This window comes from Taudactylus pleione, unplaced genomic scaffold, assembly GCF_031769625.1.
Source record: "Taudactylus pleione unplaced genomic scaffold, aTauple2 ptg000248l, whole genome shotgun sequence".
Classification (NCBI taxonomy): Eukaryota; Metazoa; Chordata; class Amphibia; order Anura; family Myobatrachidae; genus Taudactylus; species Taudactylus pleione.
In genome coordinates, this window is record NW_028284650.1 from 4,468,555 (window position 1) to 4,485,707 (window position 17,153).

Below are 17,153 nucleotides of genomic sequence, written 5' to 3' on the forward strand. Positions count from 1 at the left end.
TGTATTGATTCCAATTCTGAGAAATAAATTATCACAATTCCCACTATTCTTGCTCTGAAATCATTCAGAAATAAACAAAAGATTGAGGGCACATGTCATCTTAGAAACAGAAAACTCCACCAATTCTTAGAGGAAAAATTTCCAAATGTTCTATCAATATTGTAAGTAACAGAATAGAGGCTTGGAGATTGCAATGTACCTCTATCAGGGCAAAAAGCATGAAACACAAAATAAAAAATTGTTGTAAATGTGATAAGTGATTTGAACACACCTTTGCCATTAATTAAGGTCTAAAATCCATTGGCGGTAAGATTTCTGAGGACAAAGTTTTGACTATGACCATGAAAAATGATTTCTATTAACTATTTTATATAAATAGGGTCCATCTTGGACAAATTATTTGATATCTTTTCTGATATTGCTGGTCTGAAATCTATTAGTGGTCACGTGAGTTATGAAAGCTTATTTTGAAAAAAAAAAAGCAGAATACTCCACTCAACAAGAAAGGTAAAATTTGAATGCAGTCAAGTTTGTTAGACAAAGTGCTGCATCTCTTAGATTGCAATGCCATGCTCTCAAAACAAACATCAATAAAAATGCCCTGTGTGAGGATTGAACTCACGACCTTCAGATTATGAGACTGACGCGCTACCTACTGCGCTAACAAGGCTCCTGCCTTATTTACTTCATTTTTGAAATGGTGGGATTATTTTTGTTTAACAAAATAATGTCAGTGAAATGTTTTTTTTTATATTATATGAAACAGTGAAGGACGCAATCGACATCTTCCCATATGGTCTAGCGGTTAGGATTCCTGGTTTTCACCCAGGCGGCCCGGGTTCGACTCCCGGTATGGGAATACAACCCTATTTCTGTTTTAAGACAGATTCAAAAACAGAGGACCAAAAGATAATAATTGCAGCCAAGTGTTTCCTTCTGTCTGATTGGTACCTGATGTGGTCCCAATTGCACATGTGTGTTGCTTCTTCCAGTTATGACAATATTTATGCCATTATCATTTGTCTTTAACTGAAGACAGGTAAAATTTAAGATGTCCTGAATCTTTGTGAGAAATGGAATTGTGGCTCTTTGATTGCATTGCAAAGCTCTGAGGGAATAAAATCACAAAGAAGACTAGAACAATGCCTTGTGCTCCACTTTCTTCTGTATTGATTCCAATTCTGAGAAATAAATTATCACAATTCCCACTATTCTTGCTCTGAAATCATTCAGAAATAAACAAAAGATTGAGGGCACATGTCATCTTAGAAACAGAAAACTCCACCAATTCTTAGAGGAAAAATTTCCAAATGTTCTATCAATATTGTAAGTAACAGAATAGAGGCTTGGAGATTGCAATGTACCTCTATCAGGGCAAAAAGCATGAAACACAAAATAAAAAATTGTTGTAAATGTGATAAGTGATTTGAACACACCTTTGCCATTAATTAAGGTCTAAAATCCATTGGCGGTAAGATTTCTGAGGACAAAGTTTTGACTATGACCATGAAAAATGATTTCTATTAACTATTTTATATAAATAGGGTCCATCTTGGACAAATTATTTGATATCTTTTCTGATATTGCTGGTCTGAAATCTATTAGTGGTCACGTGAGTTATGAAAGCTTATTTTGAAAAAAAAAAAACAGAATACTCCACTCAACAAGAAAGGTAAAATTTGAATGCAGTCAAGTTTGTTAGACAAAGTGCTGCATCTCTTATGGAGCGTACACACGGTCAGATTTGTCAGACTTGTCAGATTTGTCAGATGAACGACTGAACGACTAAACGATTTGAACGATTTGACCAAAGTTTTGAACGATTTGAACGATTGAACGATTTTTGACTGCATTAAAATGAATGGAATCGTCCAAGTCTGACTGCAAACCCATCAGATGTCAGATATCGTTATCTGACAAACGGGAACGCGCATCGTTGATCGTCCATCGTTCAGGCATGTCAGATATGAACGATTTTCCTTCAGATATGAACGACTGAACGATTTTTAAATCGTTATCGTCCATATCTGAAGAAAAAATCTGATCGTGTGTATGCACCATTAGATTGCAATGCCATGCTCTCAAAACAAACATCAATAAAAATGCCCTGTGTGAGGATTGAACTCACGACCTTCAGATTATGAGACTGACGCGCTACCTACTGCGCTAACAAGGCTCCTGCCTTATTTACTTCATTTTTGAAATGGTGGGATTATTTTTGTTTAACAAAATAATGTCAGTGAAATGTTTTTTTTTATATTATATGAAACAGTGAAGGACGCAATCGACATCTTCCCATATGGTCTAGCGGTTAGGATTCCTGGTTTTCACCCAGGCGGCCCGGGTTCGACTCCCGGTATGGGAATACAACCTTATTGCTGTTTTAAGACAGATTCAAAAACAGAGGACCAAAAGATAATAATTGCAGCCAAGTGTTTCCTTCTGTCTGATTGGTACCTGATGTGGTCCCAATTGCACATGTGTGTTGCTTCTTCCAGTTATGACAATATTTATGCCATTATCATTTGTCTTTAACTGAAGACAGGTAAAATTTAAGATGTCCTGAATCTTTGTGAGAAATGGAATTGTGGCTCTTTGATTGCATTGCAAAGCTCTGAGGGAATAAAATCACAAAGAAGACTAGAACAATGCCTTGTGCTCCACTTTCTTCTGTATTGATTCCAATTCTGAGAAATAAATTATCACAATTCCCACTATTCTTGCTCTGAAATCATTCAGAAATAAACAAAAGATTGAGGGCACATGTCATCTTAGAAACAGAAAACTCCACCAATTCTTAGAGGAAAAATTTCCAAATGTTCTATCAATATTGTAAGTAACAGAATAGAGGCTTGGAGATTGCAAAATACCTCTATCAGGGCAAAAAGCATGAAACACAAAATAAAAAATTGTTGTAAATGTGATAAGTGATTTGAACACACCTTTGCCATTAATTAAGGTCTAAAATCCATTGGCGGTAAGATTTCTGAGGACAAAGTTTTGACTATGACCATGAAAAATGATTTCTATTAACTATTTTATATAAATAGGGTCCATCTTGGACAAATTATTTGATATCTTTTCTGATATTGCTGGTCTGAAATCTATTAGTGGTCACGTGAGTTATGAAAGCTTATTTTGAAAAAAAAAAAGCAGAATACTCCACTCAACAAGAAAGGTAAAATTTGAATGCAGTCAAGTTTGTTAGACAAAGTGCTGCATCTCTTAGATTGCAATGCCATGCTCTCAAAACAAACATCAATAAAAATGCCCTGTGTGAGGATTGAACGCACGACCTTCAGATTATGAGACTGACGCGCTACCTACTGCGCTAACAAGGCTCCTGCCTTATTTACTTCATTTTTGAAATGGTGGGATTATTTTTGTTTAACAAAATAATGTCAGTGAAATGTTTTTTTTTATATTATATGAAACAGTGAAGGATGCAATCGACATCTTCCCATATGGTCTAGCGGTTAGGATTCCTGGTTTTCACCCAGGCGGCCCGGGTTCGACTCCCGGTATGGGAATACAACCCTATTTCTGTTTTAAGACAGATTCAAAAACAGAGGACCAAAAGATAATAATTGCAGCCAAGTGTTTCCTTCTGTCTGATTGGTACCTGATGTGGTCCCAATTGCACATGTGTGTTGCTTCTTCCAGTTATGACAATATTTATGCCATTATCATTTGTCTTTAACTGAAGACAGGTAAAATTTAAGATGTCCTGAATCTTTGTGAGAAATGGAATTGTGGCTCTTTGATTGCATTGCAAAGCTCTGAGGGAATAAAATCACAAAGAAGACTAGAACAATGCCTTGTGCTCCACTTTCTTCTGTATTGATTCCAATTCTGAGAAATAAATTATCACAATTCCCACTATTCTTGCTCTGAAATCATTCAGAAATAAACAAAAGATTGAGGGCACATGTCATCTTAGAAACAGAAAACTCCACCAATTCTTAGAGGAAAAATTTCCAAATGTTCTATCAATATTGTAAGTAACAGAATAGAGGCTTGGAGATTGCAATGTACCTCTATCAGGGCAAAAAGCATGAAACACAAAATAAAAAATTGTTGTAAATGTGATAAGTGATTTGAACACACCTTTGCCATTAATTAAGGTCTAAAATCCATTGGCGGTAAGATTTCTGAGGACAAAGTTTTGACTATGACCATGAAAAATGATTTCTATTAACTATTTTATATAAATAGGGTCCATCTTGGACAAATTATTTGATATCTTTTCTGATATTGCTGGTCTGAAATCTATTAGTGGTCACGTGAGTTATGAAAGCTTATTTTGAAAAAAAAAAAACAGAATACTCCACTCAACAAGAAAGGTAAAATTTGAATGCAGTCAAGTTTGTTAGACAAAGTGCTGCATCTCTTATGGAGCGTACACACGGTCAGATTTGTCAGACTTGTCAGATTTGTCAGATGAACGACTGAACGACTAAACGATTTGAACGATTTGACCAAAGTTTTGAACGATTTGAACGATTGAACGATTTTTGACTGCATTAAAATGAATGGAATCGTCCAAGTCTGACTGCAAACCCATCAGATGTCAGATATCGTTATCTGACAAACGGGAACGCGCATCGTTGATCGTCCATCGTTCAGGCATGTCAGATATGAACGATTTTCCTTCAGATATGAACGACTGAACGATTTTTAAATCGTTATCGTCCATATCTGAAGAAAAAATCTGATCGTGTGTATGCACCATTAGATTGCAATGCCATGCTCTCAAAACAAACATCAATAAAAATGCCCTGTGTGAGGATTGAACTCACGACCTTCAGATTATGAGACTGACGCGCTACCTACTGCGCTAACAAGGCTCCTGCCTTATTTACTTCATTTTTGAAATGGTGGGATTATTTTTGTTTAACAAAATAATGTCAGTGAAATGTTTTTTTTTATATTATATGAAACAGTGAAGGACGCAATCGACATCTTCCCATATGGTCTAGCGGTTAGGATTCCTGGTTTTCACCCAGGCGGCCCGGGTTCGACTCCCGGTATGGGAATACAACCCTATTTCTGTTTTAAGACAGATTCAAAAACAGAGGACCAAAAGATAATAATTGCAGCCAAGTGTTTCCTTCTGTCTGATTGGTACCTGATGTGGTCCCAATTGCACATGTGTGTTGCTTCTTCCAGTTATGACAATATTTATGCCATTATCATTTGTCTTTAACTGAAGACAGGTAAAATTTAAGATGTCCTGAATCTTTGTGAGAAATGGAATTGTGGCTCTTTGATTGCATTGCAAAGCTCTGAGGGAATAAAATCACAAAGAAGACTAGAACAATGCCTTGTGCTCCACTTTCTTCTGTATTGATTCCAATTCTGAGAAATAAATTATCACAATTCCCACTATTCTTGCTCTGAAATCATTCAGAAATAAACAAAAGATTGAGGGCACATGTCATCTTAGAAACAGAAAACTCCACCAATTCTTAGAGGAAAAATTTCCAAATGTTCTATCAATATTGTAAGTAACAGAATAGAGGCTTGGAGATTGCAATGTACCTCTATCAGGGCAAAAAGCATGAAACACAAAATAAAAAATTGTTGTAAATGTGATAAGTGATTTGAACACACCTTTGCCATTAATTAAGGTCTAAAATCCATTGGCGGTAAGATTTCTGAGGACAAAGTTTTGACTATGACCATGAAAAATGATTTCTATTAACTATTTTATATAAATAGGGTCCATCTTGGACAAATTATTTGATATCTTTTCTGATATTGCTGGTCTGAAATCTATTAGTGGTCACGTGAGTTATGAAAGCTTATTTTGAAAAAAAAAAAACAGAATACTCCACTCAACAAGAAAGGTAAAATTTGAATGCAGTCAAGTTTGTTAGACAAAGTGCTGCATCTCTTATGGAGCGTACACACGGTCAGATTTGTCAGACTTGTCAGATTTGTCAGATGAACGACTGAACGACTAAACGATTTGAACGATTTGACCAAAGTTTTGAACGATTTGAACGATTGAACGATTTTTGACTGCATTAAAATGAATGGAATCGTCCAAGTCTGACTGCAAACCCATCAGATGTCAGATATCGTTATCTGACAAACGGGAACGCGCATCGTTGATCGTCCATCGTTCAGGCATGTCAGATATGAACGATTTTCCTTCAGATATGAACGACTGAACGATTTTTAAATCGTTATCGTCCATATCTGAAGAAAAAATCTGATCGTGTGTATGCACCATTAGATTGCAATGCCATGCTCTCAAAACAAACATCAATAAAAATGCCCTGTGTGAGGATTGAACTCACGACCTTCAGATTATGAGACTGACGCGCTACCTACTGCGCTAACAAGGCTCCTGCCTTATTTACTTCATTTTTGAAATGGTGGGATTATTTTTGTTTAACAAAATAATGTCAGTGAAATGTTTTTTTTTATATTATATGAAACAGTGAAGGACGCAATCGACATCTTCCCATATGGTCTAGCGGTTAGGATTCCTGGTTTTCACCCAGGCGGCCCGGGTTCGACTCCCGGTATGGGAATACAACCCTATTTCTGTTTTAAGACAGATTCAAAAACAGAGGACCAAAAGATAATAATTGCAGCCAAGTGTTTCCTTCTGTCTGATTGGTACCTGATGTGGTCCCAATTGCACATGTGTGTTGCTTCTTCCAGTTATGACAATATTTATGCCATTATCATTTGTCTTTAACTGAAGACAGGTAAAATTTAAGATGTCCTGAATCTTTGTGAGAAATGGAATTGTGGCTCTTTGATTGCATTGCAAAGCTCTGAGGGAATAAAATCACAAAGAAGACTAGAACAATGCCTTGTGCTCCACTTTCTTCTGTATTGATTCCAATTCTGAGAAATAAATTATCACAATTCCCACTATTCTTGCTCTGAAATCATTCAGAAATAAACAAAAGATTGAGGGCACATGTCATCTTAGAAACAGAAAACTCCACCAATTCTTAGAGGAAAAATTTCCAAATGTTCTATCAATATTGTAAGTAACAGAATAGAGGCTTGGAGATTGCAATGTACCTCTATCAGGGCAAAAAGCATGAAACACAAAATAAAAAATTGTTGTAAATGTGATAAGTGATTTGAACACACCTTTGCCATTAATTAAGGTCTAAAATCCATTGGCGGTAAGATTTCTGAGGACAAAGTTTTGACTATGACCATGAAAAATGATTTCTATTAACTATTTTATATAAATAGGGTCCATCTTGGACAAATTATTTGATATCTTTTCTGATATTGCTGGTCTGAAATCTATTAGTGGTCACGTGAGTTATGAAAGCTTATTTTGAAAAAAAAAAAACAGAATACTCCACTCAACAAGAAAGGTAAAATTTGAATGCAGTCAAGTTTGTTAGACAAAGTGCTGCATCTCTTATGGAGCGTACACACGGTCAGATTTGTCAGACTTGTCAGATTTGTCAGATGAACGACTAAACGATTTGAACGATTTGACCAAAGTTTTGAACGATTTGAACGATTTGAACGATTGAACGATTTTTGACTGCATTAAAATGAATGGAATCGTCCAAGTCTGACTGCAAACCCATCAGATGTCAGATATCGTTATCTGACAAACGGGAACGCGCATCGTTGATCATCCATCGTTCAGGCATGTCAGATATGAACGATTTTCCTTCAGATATGAACGACTGAACGATTTTTAAATCGTTATCGTCCATATCTGAAGAAAAAATCTGATCGTGTGTATGCACCATTAGATTGCAATGCCATGCTCTCAAAACAAACATCAATAAAAATGCCCTGTGTGAGGATTGAACTCACGACCTTCAGATTATGAGACTGACGCGCTACCTACTGCGCTAACAAGGCTCCTGCCTTATTTACTTCATTTTTGAAATGGTGGGATTATTTTTGTTTAACAAAATAATGTCAGTGAAATGTTTTTTTTTATATTATATGAAACAGTGAAGGATGCAATCGACATCTTCCCATATGGTCTAGCGGTTAGGATTCCTGGTTTTCACCCAGGCGGCCCGGGTTCGACTCCCGGTATGGGAATACAACCCTATTTCTGTTTTAAGACAGATTCAAAAACAGAGGACCAAAAGATAATAATTGCAGCCAAGTGTTTCCTTCTGTCTGATTGGTACCTGATGTGGTCCCAATTGCACATGTGTGTTGCTTCTTCCAGTTATGACAATATTTATGCCATTATCATTTGTCTTTAACTGAAGACAGGTAAAATTTAAGATGTCCTGAATCTTTGTGAGAAATGGAATTGTGGCTCTTTGATTGCATTGCAAAGCTCTGAGGGAATAAAATCACAAAGAAGACTAGAACAATGCCTTGTGCTCCACTTTCTTCTGTATTGATTCCAATTCTGAGAAATAAATTATCACAATTCCCACTATTCTTGCTCTGAAATCATTCAGAAATAAACAAAAGATTGAGGGCACATGTCATCTTAGAAACAGAAAACTCCACCAATTCTTAGAGGAAAAATTTCCAAATGTTCTATCAATATTGTAAGTAACAGAATAGAGGCTTGGAGATTGCAATGTACCTCTATCAGGGCAAAAAGCATGAAACACAAAATAAAAAATTGTTGTAAATGTGATAAGTGATTTGAACACACCTTTGCCATTAATTAAGGTCTAAAATCCATTGGCGGTAAGATTTCTGAGGACAAAGTTTTGACTATGACCATGAAAAATGATTTCTATTAACTATTTTATATAAATAGGGTCCATCTTGGACAAATTATTTGATATCTTTTCTGATATTGCTGGTCTGAAATCTATTAGTGGTCACGTGAGTTATGAAAGCTTATTTTGAAAAAAAAAAAACAGAATACTCCACTCAACAAGAAAGGTAAAATTTGAATGCAGTCAAGTTTGTTAGACAAAGTGCTGCATCTCTTATGGAGCGTACACACGGTCAGATTTGTCAGACTTGTCAGATTTGTCAGATGAACGACTGAACGACTAAACGATTTGAACGATTTGACCAAAGTTTTGAACGATTTGAACGATTTGAACGATTGAACGATTTTTGACTGCATTAAAATGAATGGAATCGTCCAAGTCTGACTGCAAACCCATCAGATGTCAGATATCGTTATCTGACAAACGGGAACGCGCATCGTTGATCGTCCATCGTTCAGGCATGTCAGATATGAACGATTTTCCTTCAGATATGAACGACTGAACGATTTTTAAATCGTTATCGTCCATATCTGAAGAAAAAATCTGATCGTGTGTATGCACCATTAGATTGCAATGCCATGCTCTCAAAACAAACATCAATAAAAATGCCCTGTGTGAGGATTGAACTCACGACCTTCAGATTATGAGACTGACGCACTACCTACTGCGCTAACAAGGCTCCTGCCTTATTTACTTCATTTTTGAAATGGTGGGATTATTTTTGTTTAACAAAATAATGTCAGTGAAATGTTTTTTTTTATATTATATGAAACAGTGAAGGACGCAATCGACATCTTCCCATATGGTCTAGCGGTTAGGATTCCTGGTTTTCACCCAGGCGGCCCGGGTTCGACTCCCGGTATGGGAATACAACCTTATTGCTGTTTTAAGACAGATTCAAAAACAGAGGACCAAAAGATAATAATTGCAGCCAAGTGTTTCCTTCTGTCTGATTGGTACCTGATGTGGTCCCAATTGCACATGTGTGTTGCTTCTTCCAGTTATGACAATATTTATGCCATTATCATTTGTCTTTAACTGAAGACAGGTAAAATTTAAGATGTCCTGAATCTTTGTGAGAAATGGAATTGTGGCTCTTTGATTGCATTGCAAAGCTCTGAGGGAATAAAATCACAAAGAAGACTAGAACAATGCCTTGTGCTCCACTTTCTTCTGTATTGATTCCAATTCTGAGAAATAAATTATCACAATTCCCACTATTCTTGCTCTGAAATCATTCAGAAATAAACAAAAGATTGAGGGCACATGTCATCTTAGAAACAGAAAACTCCACCAATTCTTAGAGGAAAAATTTCCAAATGTTCTATCAATATTGTAAGTAACAGAATAGAGGCTTGGAGATTGCAATGTACCTCTATCAGGGCAAAAAGCATGAAACACAAAATAAAAAATTGTTGTAAATGTGATAAGTGATTTGAACACACCTTTGCCATTAATTAAGGTCTAAAATCCATTGGCGGTAAGATTTCTGAGGACAAAGTTTTGACTATGACCATGAAAAATGATTTCTATTAACTATTTTATATAAATAGGGTCCATCTTGGACAAATTATTTGATATCTTTTCTGATATTGCTGGTCTGAAATCTATTAGTGGTCACGTGAGTTATGAAAGCTTATTTTGAAAAAAAAAAAACAGAATACTCCACTCAACAAGAAAGGTAAAATTTGAATGCAGTCAAGTTTGTTAGACAAAGTGCTGCATCTCTTATGGAGCGTACACACGGTCAGATTTGTCAGACTTGTCAGATTTGTCAGATGAACGACTGAACGACTAAACGATTTGAACGATTTGACCAAAGTTTTGAACGATTTGAACGATTTGAACGATTGAACGATTTTTGACTGCATTAAAATGAATGGAATCGTCCAAGTCTGACTGCAAACCCATCAGATGTCAGATATCGTTATCTGACAAACGGGAACGCGCATCGTTGATCGTCCATCGTTCAGGCATGTCAGATATGAACGATTTTCCTTCAGATATGAACGACTGAACGATTTTTAAATCGTTATCGTCCATATCTGAAGAAAAAATCTGATCGTGTGTATGCACCATTAGATTGCAATGCCATGCTCTCAAAACAAACATCAATAAAAATGCCCTGTGTGAGGATTGAACTCACGACCTTCAGATTATGAGACTGACGCGCTACCTACTGCGCTAACAAGGCTCCTGCCTTATTTACTTCATTTTTGAAATGGTGGGATTATTTTTGTTTAACAAAATAATGTCAGTGAAATGTTTTTTTTTATATTATATGAAACAGTGAAGGACACAATCGACATCTTCCCATATGGTCTAGCGGTTAGGATTCCTGGTTTTCACCCAGGCGGCCTGGGTTCGACTCCCGGTATGGGAATACAACCTTATTGCTGTTTTAAGACAGATTCAAAAACAGAGGACCAAAAGATAATAATTGCAGCCAAGTGTTTCCTTCTGTCTGATTGGTACCTGATGTGGTCCCAATTGCACATGTGTGTTGCTTCTTCCAGTTATGACAATATTTATGCCATTATCATTTGTCTTTAACTGAAGACAGGTAAAATTTAAGATGTCCTGAATCTTTGTGAGAAATGGAATTGTGGCTCTTTGATTGCATTGCAAAGCTCTGAGGGAATAAAATCACAAAGAAGACTAGAACAATGCCTTGTGCTCCACTTTCTTCTGTATTGATTCCAATTCTGAGAAATAAATTATCACAATTCCCACTATTCTTGCTCTGAAATCATTCAGAAATAAACAAAAGATTGAGGGCACATGTCATCTTAGAAACAGAAAACTCCACCAATTCTTAGAGGAAAAATTTCCAAATGTTCTATCAATATTGTAAGTAACAGAATAGAGGCTTGGAGATTGCAATGTACCTCTATCAGGGCAAAAAGCATGAAACACAAAATAAAAAATTGTTGTAAATGTGATAAGTGATTTGAACACACCTTTGCCATTAATTAAGGTCTAAAATCCATTGGCGGTAAGATTTCTGAGGACAAAGTTTTGACTATGACCACGAAAAATGATTTCTATTAACTATTTTATATAAATAGGGTCCATCTTGGACAAATTATTTGATATCTTTTCTGATATTGCTGGTCTGAAATCTATTAGTGGTCACGTGAGTTATGAAAGCTTATTTTGAAAAAAAAAAAGCAGAATACTCCACTCAACAAGAAAGGTAAAATTTGAATGCAGTCAAGTTTGTTAGACAAAGTGCTGCATCTCTTAGATTGCAATGCCATGCTCTCAAAACAAACATCAATAAAAATGCCCTGTGTGAGGATTGAACTCACGACCTTCAGATTATGAGACTGACGCGCTACCTACTGCGCTAACAAGGCTCCTGCCTTATTTACTTCATTTTTGAAATGGTGGGATTATTTTTGTTTAACAAAATAATGTCAGTGAAATGTTTTTTTTTATATTATATGAAACAGTGAAGGATGCAATCGACATCTTCCCATATGGTCTAGCGGTTAGGATTCCTGGTTTTCACCCAGGCGGCCCGGGTTCGACTCCCGGTATGGGAATACAACCCTATTTCTGTTTTAAGACAGATTCAAAAACAGAGGACCAAAAGATAATAATTGCAGCCAAGTGTTTCCTTCTGTCTGATTGGTACCTGATGTGGTCCCAATTGCACATGTGTGTTGCTTCTTCCAGTTATGACAATATTTATGCCATTATCATTTGTCTTTAACTGAAGACAGGTAAAATTTAAGATGTCCTGAATCTTTGTGAGAAATGGAATTGTGGCTCTTTGATTGCATTGCAAAGCTCTGAGGGAATAAAATCACAAAGAAGACTAGAACAATGCCTTGTGCTCCACTTTCTTCTGTATTGATTCCAATTCTGAGAAATAAATTATCACAATTCCCACTATTCTTGCTCTGAAATCATTCAGAAATAAACAAAAGATTGAGGGCACATGTCATCTTAGAAACAGAAAACTCCACCAATTCTTAGAGGAAAAATTTCCAAATGTTCTATCAATATTGTAAGTAACAGAATAGAGGCTTGGAGATTGCAATGTACCTCTATCAGGGCAAAAAGCATGAAACACAAAATAAAAAATTGTTGTAAATGTGATAAGTGATTTGAACACACCTTTGCCATTAATTAAGGTCTAAAATCCATTGGCGGTAAGATTTCTGAGGACAAAGTTTTGACTATGACCATGAAAAATGATTTCTATTAACTATTTTATATAAATAGGGTCCATCTTGGACAAATTATTTGATATCTTTTCTGATATTGCTGGTCTGAAATCTATTAGTGGTCACGTGAGTTATGAAAGCTTATTTTGAAAAAAAAAAAACAGAATACTCCACTCAACAAGAAAGGTAAAATTTGAATGCAGTCAAGTTTGTTAGACAAAGTGCTGCATCTCTTATGGAGCGTACACACGGTCAGATTTGTCAGACTTGTCAGATTTGTCAGATGAACGACTGAACGACTAAACGATTTGAACGATTTGACCAAAGTTTTGAACGATTTGAACGATTTGAACGATTGAACGATTTTTGACTGCATTAAAATGAATGGAATCGTCCAAGTCTGACTGCAAACCCATCAGATGTCAGATATCGTTATCTGACAAACGGGAACGCGCATCGTTGATCGTCCATCGTTCAGGCATGTCAGATATGAACGATTTTCCTTCAGATATGAACGACTGAACGATTTTTAAATCGTTATCGTCCATATCTGAAGAAAAAATCTGATCGTGTGTATGCACCATTAGATTGCAATGCCATGCTCTCAAAACAAACATCAATAAAAATGCCCTGTGTGAGGATTGAACTCACGACCTTCAGATTATGAAACTGACGCGCTACCTACTGCGCTAACAAGGCTCCTGCCTTATTTGCTTCATTTTTGAAATGGTGGGATTATTTTTGTTTAACAAAATAATGTCAGTGAAATGTTTTTTTTTATATTATATGAAACAGTGAAGGACGCAATCGACATCTTCCCATATGGTCTAGCGGTTAGGATTCCTGGTTTTCACCCAGGCGGCCCGGGTTCAACTCCCGGTATGGGAATACAACCCTATTTCTGTTTTAAGACAGATTCAAAAACAGAGGACCAAAAGATAATAATTGCAGCCAAGTGTTTCCTTCTGTCTGATTGGTACCTGATGTGGTCCCAATTGCACATGTGTGTTGCTTCTTCCAGTTATGACAATATTTATGCCATTATCATTTGTCTTTAACTGAAGACAGGTAAAATTTAAGATGTCCTGAATCTTTGTGAGAAATGGAATTGTGGCTCTTTGATTGCATTGCAAAGCTCTGAGGGAATAAAATCACAAAGAAGACTAGAACAATGCCTTGTGCTCCACTTTCTTCTGTATTGATTCCAATTCTGAGAAATAAATTATCACAATTCCCACTATTCTTGCTCTGAAATCATTCAGAAATAAACAAAAGATTGAGGGCACATGTCATCTTAGAAACAGAAAACTCCACCAATTCTTAGAGGAAAAATTTCCAAATGTTCTATCAATATTGTAAGTAACAGAATAGAGGCTTGGAGATTGCAATGTACCTCTATCAGGGCAAAAAGCATGAAACACAAAATAAAAAATTGTTGTAAATGTGATAAGTGATTTGAACACACCTTTGCCATTAATTAAGGTCTAAAATCCATTGGCGGTAAGATTTCTGAGGACAAAGTTTTGACTATGACCATGAAAAATGATTTCTATTAACTATTTTATATAAATAGGGTCCATCTTGGACAAATTATTTGATATCTTTTCTGATATTGCTGGTCTGAAATCTATTAGTGGTCACGTGAGTTATGAAAGCTTATTTTGAAAAAAAAAAAACAGAATACTCCACTCAACAAGAAAGGTAAAATTTGAATGCAGTCAAGTTTGTTAGACAAAGTGCTGCATCTCTTATGGAGCGTACACACGGTCAGATTTGTCAGACTTGTCAGATTTGTCAGATGAACGACTGAACGACTAAACGATTTGAACGATTTGACCAAAGTTTTGAACGATTTGAACGATTTGAACGATTGAACGATTTTTGACTGCATTAAAATGAATGGAATCGTCCAAGTCTGACTGCAAACCCATCAGATGTCAGATATCGTTATCTGACAAACGGGAACGCGCATCGTTGATCGTCCATCGTTCAGGCATGTCAGATATGAACGATTTTCCTTCAGATATGAACGACTGAACGATTTTTAAATCGTTATCGTCCATATCTGAAGAAAAAATCTGATCGTGTGTATGCACCATTAGATTGCAATGCCATGCTCTCAAAACAAACATCAATAAAAATGCCCTGTGTGAGGATTGAACTCACGACCTTCAGATTATGAGACTGACGCGCTACCTACTGCGCTAACAAGGCTCCTGCCTTATTTACTTCATTTTTGAAATGGTGGGATTATTTTTGTTTAACAAAATAATGTCAGTGAAATGTTTTTTTTTATATTATATGAAACAGTGAAGGACACAATCGACATCTTCCCATATGGTCTAGCGGTTAGGATTCCTGGTTTTCACCCAGGCGGCCTGGGTTCGACTCCCGGTATGGGAATACAACCTTATTGCTGTTTTAAGACAGATTCAAAAACAGAGGACCAAAAGATAATAATTGCAGCCAAGTGTTTCCTTCTGTCTGATTGGTACCTGATGTGGTCCCAATTGCACATGTGTGTTGCTTCTTCCAGTTATGACAATATTTATGCCATTATCATTTGTCTTTAACTGAAGACAGGTAAAATTTAAGATGTCCTGAATCTTTGTGAGAAATGGAATTGTGGCTCTTTGATTGCATTGCAAAGCTCTGAGGGAATAAAATCACAAAGAAGACTAGAACAATGCCTTGTGCTCCACTTTCTTCTGTATTGATTCCAATTCTGAGAAATAAATTATCACAATTCCCACTATTCTTGCTCTGAAATCATTCAGAAATAAACAAAAGATTGAGGGCACATGTCATCTTAGAAACAGAAAACTCCACCAATTCTTAGAGGAAAAATTTCCAAATGTTCTATCAATATTGTAAGTAACAGAATAGAGGCTTGGAGATTGCAATGTACCTCTATCAGGGCAAAAAGCATGAAACACAAAATAAAAAATTGTTGTAAATGTGATAAGTGATTTGAACACACCTTTGCCATTAATTAAGGTCTAAAATCCATTGGCGGTAAGATTTCTGAGGACAAAGTTTTGACTATGACCATGAAAAATGATTTCTATTAACTATTTTATATAAATAGGGTCCATCTTGGACAAATTATTTGATATCTTTTCTGATATTGCTGGTCTGAAATCTATTAGTGGTCACGTGAGTTATGAAAGCTTATTTTGAAAAAAAAAAAGCAGAATACTCCACTCAACAAGAAAGGTAAAATTTGAATGCAGTCAAGTTTGTTAGACAAAGTGCTGCATCTCTTAGATTGCAATGCCATGCTCTCAAAACAAACATCAATAAAAATGCCCTGTGTGAGGATTGAACTCACGACCTTCAGATTATGAGACTGACGCGCTACCTACTGCGCTAACAAGGCTCCTGCCTTATTTACTTCATTTTTGAAATGGTGGGATTATTTTTGTTTAACAAAATAATGTCAGTGAAATGTTTTTTTTTATATTATATGAAACAGTGAAGGATGCAATCGACATCTTCCCATATGGTCTAGCGGTTAGGATTCCTGGTTTTCACCCAGGCGGCCCGGGTTCGACTCCCGGTATGGGAATACAACCTTATTGCTGTTTTAAGACAGATTCAAAAACAGAGGACCAAAAGATAATAATTGCAGCCAAGTGTTTCCTTCTGTCTGATTGGTACCTGATGTGGTCCCAATTGCACATGTGTGTTGCTTCTTCCAGTTATGACAATATTTATGCCATTATCATTTGTCTTTAACTGAAGACAGGTAAAATTTAAGATGTCCTGAATCTTTGTGAGAAATGGAATTGTGGCTCTTTGATTGCATTGCAAAGCTCTGAGGGAATAAAATCACAAAGAAGACTAGAACAATGCCTTGTGCTCCACTTTCTTCTGTATTGATTCCAATTCTGAGAAATAAATTATCACAATTCCCACTATTCTTGCTCTGAAATCATTCAGAAATAAACAAAAGATTGAGGGCACATGTCATCTTAGAAACAGAAAACTCCACCAATTCTTAGAGGAAAAATTTCCAAATGTTCTATCAATATTGTAAGTAACAGAATAGAGGCTTGGAGATTGCAATGTACCTCTATCAGGGCAAAAAGCATGAAACACAAAATAAAAAATTGTTGTAAATGTGATAAGTGATTTGAACACACCTTTGCCATTAATTAAGGTCTAAAATCCATTGGCGGTAAGATTTCTGAGGACAAAGTTTTGACTATGACCATGAAAAATGATTTCTATTAACTATTTTATATAAATAGGGTCCATCTTGGACAAATTATTTGATATC

The 17,153-nt window shown here is 36.1% G+C and overlaps 24 non-coding genes across 24 annotated transcripts; 12 read left to right on the forward strand and 12 right to left on the reverse strand.

Annotated features, from left to right (window-relative positions):
• Positions 1–597: 597 nt before the first annotated feature.
• Positions 598–670, reverse strand: TRNAM-CAU (transfer RNA methionine (anticodon CAU)). Its single transcript has one exon. It is a non-coding gene; the product is annotated as a tRNA-Met (tRNA).
• A 117-nt stretch (positions 671–787) lies between these two features.
• Positions 788–859, forward strand: TRNAE-UUC (transfer RNA glutamic acid (anticodon UUC)). Its single transcript has one exon. It is a non-coding gene; the product is annotated as a tRNA-Glu (tRNA).
• Positions 860–2,103: 1,244 nt separating this feature from the next.
• Positions 2,104–2,176, reverse strand: TRNAM-CAU (transfer RNA methionine (anticodon CAU)). Its single transcript has one exon. It is a non-coding gene; the product is annotated as a tRNA-Met (tRNA).
• Positions 2,177–2,293: 117 nt separating this feature from the next.
• Positions 2,294–2,365, forward strand: TRNAE-UUC (transfer RNA glutamic acid (anticodon UUC)). Its single transcript has one exon. It is a non-coding gene; the product is annotated as a tRNA-Glu (tRNA).
• A 903-nt stretch (positions 2,366–3,268) lies between these two features.
• TRNAM-CAU (transfer RNA methionine (anticodon CAU)) lies at positions 3,269–3,341 on the reverse strand. The gene has a single exon. It is a non-coding gene; the product is annotated as a tRNA-Met (tRNA).
• A 117-nt stretch (positions 3,342–3,458) lies between these two features.
• On the forward strand, positions 3,459–3,530 carry TRNAE-UUC (transfer RNA glutamic acid (anticodon UUC)). Its single transcript has one exon. It is a non-coding gene; the product is annotated as a tRNA-Glu (tRNA).
• A 1,244-nt stretch (positions 3,531–4,774) lies between these two features.
• On the reverse strand, positions 4,775–4,847 carry TRNAM-CAU (transfer RNA methionine (anticodon CAU)). The gene has a single exon. It is a non-coding gene; the product is annotated as a tRNA-Met (tRNA).
• Positions 4,848–4,964: 117 nt separating this feature from the next.
• TRNAE-UUC (transfer RNA glutamic acid (anticodon UUC)) lies at positions 4,965–5,036 on the forward strand. Its single transcript has one exon. It is a non-coding gene; the product is annotated as a tRNA-Glu (tRNA).
• Positions 5,037–6,280: 1,244 nt separating this feature from the next.
• On the reverse strand, positions 6,281–6,353 carry TRNAM-CAU (transfer RNA methionine (anticodon CAU)). The gene has a single exon. It is a non-coding gene; the product is annotated as a tRNA-Met (tRNA).
• Positions 6,354–6,470: 117 nt separating this feature from the next.
• TRNAE-UUC (transfer RNA glutamic acid (anticodon UUC)) lies at positions 6,471–6,542 on the forward strand. Its single transcript has one exon. It is a non-coding gene; the product is annotated as a tRNA-Glu (tRNA).
• Positions 6,543–7,787: 1,245 nt separating this feature from the next.
• TRNAM-CAU (transfer RNA methionine (anticodon CAU)) lies at positions 7,788–7,860 on the reverse strand. The gene has a single exon. It is a non-coding gene; the product is annotated as a tRNA-Met (tRNA).
• A 117-nt stretch (positions 7,861–7,977) lies between these two features.
• Positions 7,978–8,049, forward strand: TRNAE-UUC (transfer RNA glutamic acid (anticodon UUC)). Its single transcript has one exon. It is a non-coding gene; the product is annotated as a tRNA-Glu (tRNA).
• Positions 8,050–9,302: 1,253 nt separating this feature from the next.
• Positions 9,303–9,375, reverse strand: TRNAM-CAU (transfer RNA methionine (anticodon CAU)). The gene has a single exon. It is a non-coding gene; the product is annotated as a tRNA-Met (tRNA).
• A 117-nt stretch (positions 9,376–9,492) lies between these two features.
• Positions 9,493–9,564, forward strand: TRNAE-UUC (transfer RNA glutamic acid (anticodon UUC)). The gene has a single exon. It is a non-coding gene; the product is annotated as a tRNA-Glu (tRNA).
• Positions 9,565–10,817: 1,253 nt separating this feature from the next.
• TRNAM-CAU (transfer RNA methionine (anticodon CAU)) lies at positions 10,818–10,890 on the reverse strand. The gene has a single exon. It is a non-coding gene; the product is annotated as a tRNA-Met (tRNA).
• Positions 10,891–11,007: 117 nt separating this feature from the next.
• On the forward strand, positions 11,008–11,079 carry TRNAE-UUC (transfer RNA glutamic acid (anticodon UUC)). Its single transcript has one exon. It is a non-coding gene; the product is annotated as a tRNA-Glu (tRNA).
• Positions 11,080–11,982: 903 nt separating this feature from the next.
• TRNAM-CAU (transfer RNA methionine (anticodon CAU)) lies at positions 11,983–12,055 on the reverse strand. Its single transcript has one exon. It is a non-coding gene; the product is annotated as a tRNA-Met (tRNA).
• A 117-nt stretch (positions 12,056–12,172) lies between these two features.
• TRNAE-UUC (transfer RNA glutamic acid (anticodon UUC)) lies at positions 12,173–12,244 on the forward strand. The gene has a single exon. It is a non-coding gene; the product is annotated as a tRNA-Glu (tRNA).
• A 1,253-nt stretch (positions 12,245–13,497) lies between these two features.
• On the reverse strand, positions 13,498–13,570 carry TRNAM-CAU (transfer RNA methionine (anticodon CAU)). The gene has a single exon. It is a non-coding gene; the product is annotated as a tRNA-Met (tRNA).
• Positions 13,571–13,687: 117 nt separating this feature from the next.
• TRNAE-UUC (transfer RNA glutamic acid (anticodon UUC)) lies at positions 13,688–13,759 on the forward strand. The gene has a single exon. It is a non-coding gene; the product is annotated as a tRNA-Glu (tRNA).
• Positions 13,760–15,012: 1,253 nt separating this feature from the next.
• TRNAM-CAU (transfer RNA methionine (anticodon CAU)) lies at positions 15,013–15,085 on the reverse strand. The gene has a single exon. It is a non-coding gene; the product is annotated as a tRNA-Met (tRNA).
• A 117-nt stretch (positions 15,086–15,202) lies between these two features.
• Positions 15,203–15,274, forward strand: TRNAE-UUC (transfer RNA glutamic acid (anticodon UUC)). The gene has a single exon. It is a non-coding gene; the product is annotated as a tRNA-Glu (tRNA).
• A 903-nt stretch (positions 15,275–16,177) lies between these two features.
• TRNAM-CAU (transfer RNA methionine (anticodon CAU)) lies at positions 16,178–16,250 on the reverse strand. The gene has a single exon. It is a non-coding gene; the product is annotated as a tRNA-Met (tRNA).
• Positions 16,251–16,367: 117 nt separating this feature from the next.
• Positions 16,368–16,439, forward strand: TRNAE-UUC (transfer RNA glutamic acid (anticodon UUC)). The gene has a single exon. It is a non-coding gene; the product is annotated as a tRNA-Glu (tRNA).
• The last annotated feature ends 714 nt before the right edge of the window (positions 16,440–17,153 follow it).